General features: G+C 43.4%; 1 long non-coding RNA gene across 1 annotated transcript; it reads right to left on the bottom strand.

Annotated features, from left to right (window-relative positions):
* Positions 1 to 4,896: 4,896 nt before the first annotated feature.
* On the bottom strand, positions 4,897 to 7,767 carry LOC136357383 (uncharacterized). The gene is made up of 2 exons (XR_010742721.1): positions 7,328 to 7,767; positions 4,897 to 5,151 (listed from the first exon to the last, which is right to left on the bottom strand). It is a non-coding gene; the product is annotated as an uncharacterized lncRNA (long non-coding RNA).
* Positions 7,768 to 8,737: the final 970 nt, after the last annotated feature.

Here is an 8,737-nt window from a genome sequence, read left to right as displayed (position 1 = left end):
CTTCCTTTGAATATATGCCTTACATGTAGTATAGTAGGATTGACTTGTGCTTGCCAGTACATTAATTTGTTTAATGTACTGACTCTTGCTGTTGATATAACCCTTTGTTTGCAGGTTTAGTCTTAGTCTTTGAGTGATGCGGGTTCTGATTGCTTCTTCTAGGATGAGAACTTAATGGGGTAAACCCCTAGTCGGTGTGCTTGTGATTGGGTAGTCAAGCTTCTGTTGTTCTCTAATAAGTCTATTTGGCCGGTCGGCCCATGTAATTATTAAGTTGTTGTAAGTCTTAAGTTTCTTTCATCTTAGTTGTGTTTGCTATGTATAATCATGCTTAAGATGAAAGTGTGAATCTAGTGCACATCCTGGGAACTAGATTCACATGAGTATGAGTTAGGAATATTTGAGAGGTTGTAGATCTTTAGCCATTTTTGTCAAGTCTCCTGAATGTGTAACACATCTGGTCGCCGCCTTCGAGTGGTTTGACGGGCACATCTCAGGCTGAAGTTGACTGGCAGGCTAAGGGCCTAGCAATGTCTCCAAAATTCCTCTCTCAAGGCGTCGGATGTTTCATTATGCTTTTTTGATGACTTGGATTATTCACTTCATCTCTCAAATATAATGGAAGGTCCGGAGAGCCTACGACATTGCCCAAGCATATAATATTTGACAAATATGACTATGCAATATTCTAGTGTAGCATTTCTAAGCAAATGTCATAATCGACTAGGGACTCATACGTAATCATGGTTACAAGGATTTAAATGCGAACAATAATCAAGGCATGGCATAATCACAAATAGGATGTTCATCATTGCATGCAATCTTATTTGTAAACAAAAATTAATTTCGCAATTGGGATCAACGTGTTCAAAGAATAGTGATGACTTGCCTTGCTCAAGGTCTTGCGGGTCTTGGCCTTCACCCGGATCCGCGGCTCCCTCGGTCTCTATAATTACGTGTGAAAGAACAATTTGAATTCAATTAGAATTCAAACAAAATCCAAATAATGACCGGATTGAAAAACGAGCGCGAGAGGCGAATTCTATATCGGCTATATTATTTGCGAAGTGGAATTATTCTTCCTCCCAAGATATTTTGTGTTTCCTAAGAAATTTTGTGATTTGAAATTACGTCCTAATACTTCATCTAATTATTTAGCTCTTAATTACATCTAGATTACTACCGCGAATTGATTTCTTATAAAGATTACTAAAAATAATCTATAATAATCTATGGGAATTCACCTAATCGTTTAGTTCTTAAATACATCTACGATTATAGTATTACTTTGCAAATACTAGATTTTAGTTAACCCTATAATTAAATCCTAATATTTTAAATATTCTAAATCTCCCCCTAATTTTTCCTATTTATTTCCCCCCCTTTTTCCTTTTTCCTTTCTTTTCTCTCCTCTTTTTCTTTTCCCTTTCTTTTCTCTCCTCTTTTTCTTCTTTCCTTTCTTTTCTCTCCTCTTCTCTCCCTCCCGGCTCCTTTCTCCCTCTCTCTCTCTCGGCTCCCTTGCCCACCCGGGCGGTGGCGGCAGCGGACGCGAGGGGAGGGCAGCGGCTTACCGACGGCGGCGACGGCGATGACGGCGGTGGCGACGCAGACGACGGTGGCACAGGCGGCGCGGTGGCTCAAAGCGGCGGCGCGCGGCTCAATGCGGCGGCGCGGCGGCGTGGAGGCGGCGGCGCGGTGGAGTGAGTAGAGGACAGGAGGTGAGAATGGGGGGAAATGGGTGTGGGGTGGGGAAGAGGAGGGGGCCGGGGTTTTTATAGGGGCGGGCGGCCTCATGACTCGACGGGCGGCGCGGCGCGGGGCTCGGTGCGGCTTGGTGTGACGATGACGGCGACGCGGCGCGGCAGCAGCGCGGGGCGCGAGGCGGGACGCGACGGCGAGCGGCGCGCGGGGCGAGCGGCGTGCGGGGCGCGGGGCTCAAGACGGCGCGCGACGTTCGTGCGGCGCCACAACGGCGACGCGACGACGACGGGACGGCGGTGCGGCGATGGGATGGGCGACGACGCGGCAGCGGCGGCGCGAGGCGCGGGGCGCGGGCGCGGCGACGCGAGGGGCGCGCGGCGCGGTGACGGGACGGCGCGGCAGCGGCGATGCGCGGGGCGCGGGCGGCGGCGACGGCGCGGCAGCGGCGGCGCGCGACTCGGAGCGACGACGGGACGCGACGGCGACGGCGCGGCAGCGGCGGCGCGCAACTCGGAGCGACGACGGGACGCGACGGCAACGGCGCGCGGCGGCTCGGGGCGCGAGGTGGGCACGGCAGGGGAAGGGGCAGGGCTAGGGGACCTTGTCGAACACTTTGGGTGCAATGAACAGTGTCATTTCCTATTTAATCCCCTATTAGCCTATTTATTATGTAAATTTGTGTCTATAAATCCCAAATTTTGCATAAATGATGTATATTCAATATTTGGGTTATCTCAACCAATGGATCCACTCTAGATTAATTGCACTCATAATTTATTTTTATTTAATTTACTTGATTTTCAATTAGAGTAAATTCCCTTTCCGTCATATTTAAATTTAATCGACACAATTACGGTCGCGACAGTGTTTTATTCATTTCTATCCTCCCACATCTTTACTTTTAAATTATATTTCAATTATTCACTTTGCCAGTTTAGTTTTAGGGTTTATTCCTAATTAATTATCCATTATTCGCGATTTATAAACTCTGAAATCAAAATCCAATAAAATAATCGAACAAAATTGGCATGATGCAATTTATTCAAAAAGTTTTTGAAGGCCCATATTTTTGGAGTTTAGATTTTTTTTTTGTCGGTCTAATTTTTATGGTGTTACAAGTGAGTGCACTACCACAAGGTGTCAATGCTCAATTTCAGCCCCAGCCACCAGTTGACAAGACAGAGGCCAGTATTTGCGTTGTACCTTTGGATGTTCCAGCACAGCAGCCAAGAAATCAAGTACAAGATGAAGAACCCGAGCGTAAAAAAGTTATAGTCTATTTCAACTGTAGAGAAGAAGGGCATTACTCGAGGGACTGTCCCCTACCAAGGCAAAATCAGCCCCCACATTTTCGCCAATTTACAGGAAGCAGACATACCAATCGCCAAGTGGTCACTGGAGCAAATGCAGTACCTGTTAAGCCTAGTGCTAGTCAAAAGCAACCATAATACTCTTATATCGGTGTTCAAGTACTTTTGTTTTATAGCTGTTCCCCGTCAATCATGTAATAACAGAAAAACATGAGATAATGAATGAGTTTGACAAGTTTATGAAGGATCCATGTTAAGATTGCAAGTGCTGTGAGTTGTGTACGTTTTGTTGTTGATTAAGGAGGCCTAGAGTCTCATTTCCGTGAGCTCCTACTCTATTATGAATCAAATAACCTAGTTGTAGATAGAAAAGAAAATCAAGTGATCAACCAAAGAGACATTTGTTTGGACTAAGAGTTTCAGATGTGTCTTCTTCGGATCAAAGGCAACAATTGTCAGTCTAGCTTTTGACGAACTACTTCAAGGTTTCTCTGAAAGACAGCACGCCCAAGGACCTCATTGCCCCAGAAGCATCCTCAACACCCGGAGTGAAGAGTACCTGGTTGAGAAAGGTCGAAAGGTGATTAATGGAAGAGATCGAAAAAGATGTTTGGTTACAGGGAAAATAAGTAGGTCGAAAGTTGATTGATAAAGGATAACGAGAACCATGATTTGTGTCACTCGAGGAAGACTCCCGATAGCAATTGACCCTACAATAGCCACCCTGTCATCAAAGCAGATGAATTCGCGAGTAAGCGAGATGACCACAGGTAGAAGTGATTCTATGAGGACAAGGATGGAAACTTTTCTGACATGACCAAGAAGTCAACAAGTAAACCTGAATAGTTGGAATCTAAAGCTCGGTTCAACCTTGGGCTCTGCATCAGATGCTACTAGAATAAAAGCACTTGCACTAGTATCGTTCAACGCACTTTGCTAGCAATCGATCCATCGGGAAAGAACACATCAAGGCTGAAGGTGTAAAGGAATACGTTGAATGCTAAATGATGACAACATGAAGAGAATAGTGGAAAGTAAACCGAATATAAAGAAAGTGAATCTGAGTTGCTTGTTCGTGAGAGCCATTCCCAGTTATGAAACAAGTGATATGTTCATGGAAAATCTACAGAGGTCAGATTAAAATCACATCCAACAACGAAGCTTCAGATTTGGCAGGATAACGATCAGACAATAACAAGTTCAGCAGTAAAGTCATTTGGGAAGACGTCAAAGCATGTCAAGTGGGACAAGTTGGTTCCCTTGGGAAACATAATTCAAAGGCAAAGTTATCGACCCTCGCATTGAATAGAGGAAATATCTAGCACCGGAGACCAGGAAAGCGAATATGAGACAGTTAGTGGCAAGTTGTCAATCATGGTATTCTTAGTAAGCGGGATATCATAGTCTAAAGCATATGGTGGTAAGCTGGAAGGAAACGCCAAGCGTGGTATTCTCATGATGGCAAGCATGGTATCCTAGTAATGACAAGCTGATATCGGCGCATAACATGAAGTGGGTAACTTGTATGAGGTTGACGCCAAAGATATGAATTATGAGAAGTTCTGGAACTGAAGTCCCATCTTCAAGTGCCACAACCCAAGTGGCTGTATATCAGAATCGGACACTTTTAGAAAATCTCCATCCCAAACTTTTCCAGATAAACAATCAAGGCCATCCATCTCCCAAAGAGCTAAATCGACACTGGCAACATTAACTGACCTGTCGGCTAGTACAATCTCTATCTTGTCGCCTTGCCACTGAATTAAGCATTGGTGCATAGTCGAAGGAATACAACAATTGGCGTGAATCCTATCCCTGTCGGGCCCCGAAACTAATGATTCGGAACCCGACATGTTTAGACTGTATCAAGCCCTGGATCAGTAGATTGATACAGGTTCAACGATCTGGATCTTCATTGCATACATTTGATCAAGGTTTTAAAGGAGATTCCTTTACATAAAATAATAGGGTATTTACAAACTTGTGGCTAACTATTACAGCAGAAGCTATAGAATGACTCAACTCTAATGTTTTGCTATAGACTTAAACCATCTATCTAATCTATACTTGAGAACTAAGTTAAAATGAGATTAACTTATATGATTGAACTCCCGGCTTCGGCAAGAACTCCAAAATGACTCTGGAAAAGGGGGTTGAAGCAAGGGTGAGTACAACGTACTCAGCAAGCTATTATATTCAATAATAAATGTATGAAATGGTAATATTTGAGTAGAGCTAGGTTTAATTGCAGAAAGCTGAGAATAAAGAAGTAGAAATCCTGAAATGTTTGATATGCAACAGTATTTAATAAAGTTTGAAATTATGTTTCTAACCAAGATGTCATTGTGAGTCCCAATGCTCGATAACCGCGAGCACGGCTATTCGAATAGTTTTAATAATATTCATACTGCAGTAGATGTACGCTTTACCTGCAATCCATAACGTGCCAAACACATTAGCCTTGTCATGGCAAAGCATTTTGGTTACTAACATCAGTGGTACCTGTTCCATGAACTCTAGTCCCCATGCACTCTGAATGTAACGTTATCAGCAGCGAGAGGAGTTCTGGCGTTCCCGAGGTTTTTGGAGAGAACTGGTTGAGAGACCCCCGTCATCTCAATCAGGTTTTCATAATACACACACAGCTTGCGAGATAATCAAGATATTTACCTGCACCTCGGTAAATATCACAATCACCCTGCTCGGCGTAAGTTTGCCTCCTACGCGAGGACTTAAGAAGAACCACTATACAGAGGTACCACCTTTGCTAGATAACTTAATCAGCTAGGTCTATGCCCATACGAGAATTGCGGTCGTACTCGTATGTTCTTCACATGTACTTGGCAGTCTTATGTCGGTTGGAACAGTACTAGCCACCCGGAAATCAACCATTTCTACTGTACTATCCCAATCTAAGTTCATTAAATTTTATGCAGTCTAACTAGGCATGGCTAAGCAAAATCTAGCATATATCTAGTTTTGCTATATGTTCAAGTTATGCATTTGAAATCATATATGACTAATGCATAAGGTATCAGAGATATAGAATATAGGCATTTATGCTCAAAGGAGAGGAATAATAACTTGTCTTGCTCCAACGCAAATAAATCCGAGATGGGCAACCTGATTATCCGATGCTCGAAATACCACAGGTTGCCATCCAAAATATAACGGACTCCACTGAAGAAGAGGAAGATCCAAATTCAATAAAAGCCATAGAATAACAAGAAAACGACAAACGGTTAAGAGGGCTAGGGTTTAGGGTATAGCCTATCTTTTCTATAGGGTATAGGGATTACTGGGCTAATATTTTATGTGCAGGTTTTAAAGGGTTGGAGGCTAAGGTGGATAGGAGATTAAGCAACTAGGGTCGCTTATATTTCATGCATGGGCTTATGTGGTTTGGAGGATAGGAAATATACTGGATAAATGATGTGGTTAAGTAGGCATGTAGCTGGTATAGGTCAAGGTCGGGCTTTGATAGAACAGTGGCTAGAGTTTAGTTGTTTTCGAGACGATGCTGAAGTAGGATAGCATATCGGCTCGTAATTCTTGCATAGGCTATGGGTAGTTGGATGGTAAATGGTCGAGATTATAACTGGTGAGGAGTCTGGCTAATAAGCTGACTAAGGTTTCAATTGTCTAAGCCGATATCGAGGTAGGATAAATATCGGCTAGGGTTTGGGTGTTCGCTAGTCGTCGCTAAAGCATGACGACTAGGTTTCGTATCTTCTCTAGCCGGTGTCAATAGACAATATAACGACTAGAGGGATGGGAGGTTTGCGCATGTTTAGCGAGGCAGAAGTGTTACTCCAACAACCGTGAGTGGCGGCGGAGCGACTAGGATCACACAGGGCCTGAGAGCTAACTGTTAGGCGTGCTATGGAGGTCGAGCGAATAGTGAAGCTCCGACCGCTGTACGCATCGAAGCGTGGGGTGCCAGGAGTAGCACTTCGACCTTAGGTTTGGTTTTGCCGGGCTTTACAACCAACGGTCCGACGTTGGGGCCATTAGACCGCGAATGTCCCCATGGAAGGCGTAAAGTTCCAATTGGCGGCTTTTTAGTGGCTAATGGGTATTTTGGGGTAAAAGAAAATATTTGAAAAAGGCAAATATAAATTCAAATGATATTTGAATAAATTCAAATAAAATTATAAAATAACAAGTTAGGCATCAAAATGAAGCATTTGAATTTAGATGAATTTAGGTCCAGGTTTCACTGAGATCGGATCTACGGTTTAGGAGATATGGGCTTCTAAAGATTGGGATTTGAATTAAATCTAGAAAATATGAAAGGTTACTATTCATGGGCCTACCTGTCAGTCTTTCCTTTCCTCTTTCTTTTCTCTTTCTTCTTCCTTCGTCTCTCTCCCGTCTTCTTTCTTGTCTGTTCCAGAGAGAGAGCCGAGAGAAGAGAGAGGAGGAGGCGAGCGGGGCGGCGACGCTCCGATGGCTGGAGGGCGGCGACGTCGGCGTCCACGCGTGTTCTCGAGCACGAGGCACCCAGGGAGGGCGGTGGCTGGCGGAGAGAGCGAGGGAGATGGCCGGAACGGCGAGTAGAAGAGCTTATCTCCGGCGACAAAAGAAGTGGTTGTGGTGGTTGTTATGGGGTGGGGGAGAAAGGGAAAACATGAAAAATGGAATCACCTCGTCGAGGCGAAGCTAATGGCGCGAGGATTTGGCTAGTGTTGCTCCGGTAAAAGAGATCAGCCATGGCAAGATGGTGGCCGGCATGGGGGAGAGAGAAGAGAGAGAGATGGAGCTTCTGTTTGACGAAGAAGGATGGGGCTCTTGCCGGCTATTTAAAGGGAGAGAAGGCGGTTCGCGGAGGAGGAGGAAAAGGAGGACACGGTGACGGCAGTGGCGTGCAAGGAAGGGCGACGGCGGCCGGCTTTAGTCTCTTAGGGCCACAAGAGAAAGGAGGGCCGAAAGAGAGAAAAGAAGATCTCGGCCCATAAAGAATTATTTGTGAATTTCTAATGGAATAGGATTTGTATTTGGAGGGAATTTGAATAGGAAATTTTGAAAGGAAATTATATTTGGATATAATTTCCAAAAGGGATATTTTCTAGTTTGAGTGCAATATTTTTGGAAGCGGAATATGGTGGAGTTTATATTGATGCACTCAATTGTGAGGAGAGGGATATATGAATATAAGTTGAATATATAATTGGGAATGTGGAAAGAAAAATAGGTGGAGGCAAAAGGATAGGATTTGAACCCTAAAATATATGGCATGGGTTTCAAGGAATTGTTTGAGGCTAAAAGGAAATTTAGGTGACAAGCATATAATTTATTTTCTTAGCACAAGTGCAATTATTCACAATATTTGTAATAATATTATTCTTGTGCCGAGAAGGAAATCAAGCCACAGGAATTAAATCAGCGGCTAGGTCAAAAGGAAGAATTTAGATATTTGGTGACAAATAAGAATAGGTTTGGAATCAAAGGATAGGTTTAAAATCAAAGGATGGGTCGACAATTAATTCCAATAAAATTGGAATCGTTTGGTTTAGGTTCTAGGACAGTAGTGGAGAATTTCTTGGACCATAATTCATGAAAATAGAAAGGGGTTTTCAAACTAAATTTGAATAAAAGAATTTTAGTCAAAAGAAGGTTTTAAACCAAATCAAGAAATACCTCAATTTAACCAAATATATTTTAAATGAAAAACAAAAAAGAGATTAAATACTAGAGAGGTTTTGTGCGAGTTAGTTTTAGGAGAT

The sequence above is a fragment of the Oryza sativa genome, chromosome 7, assembly GCF_034140825.1.
Source record: "Oryza sativa Japonica Group chromosome 7, ASM3414082v1".
Lineage (NCBI taxonomy): Eukaryota > Viridiplantae > Streptophyta > Magnoliopsida > Poales > Poaceae > Oryza > Oryza sativa.
This window is presented reverse-complemented; position numbering and strand designations above follow the sequence as displayed.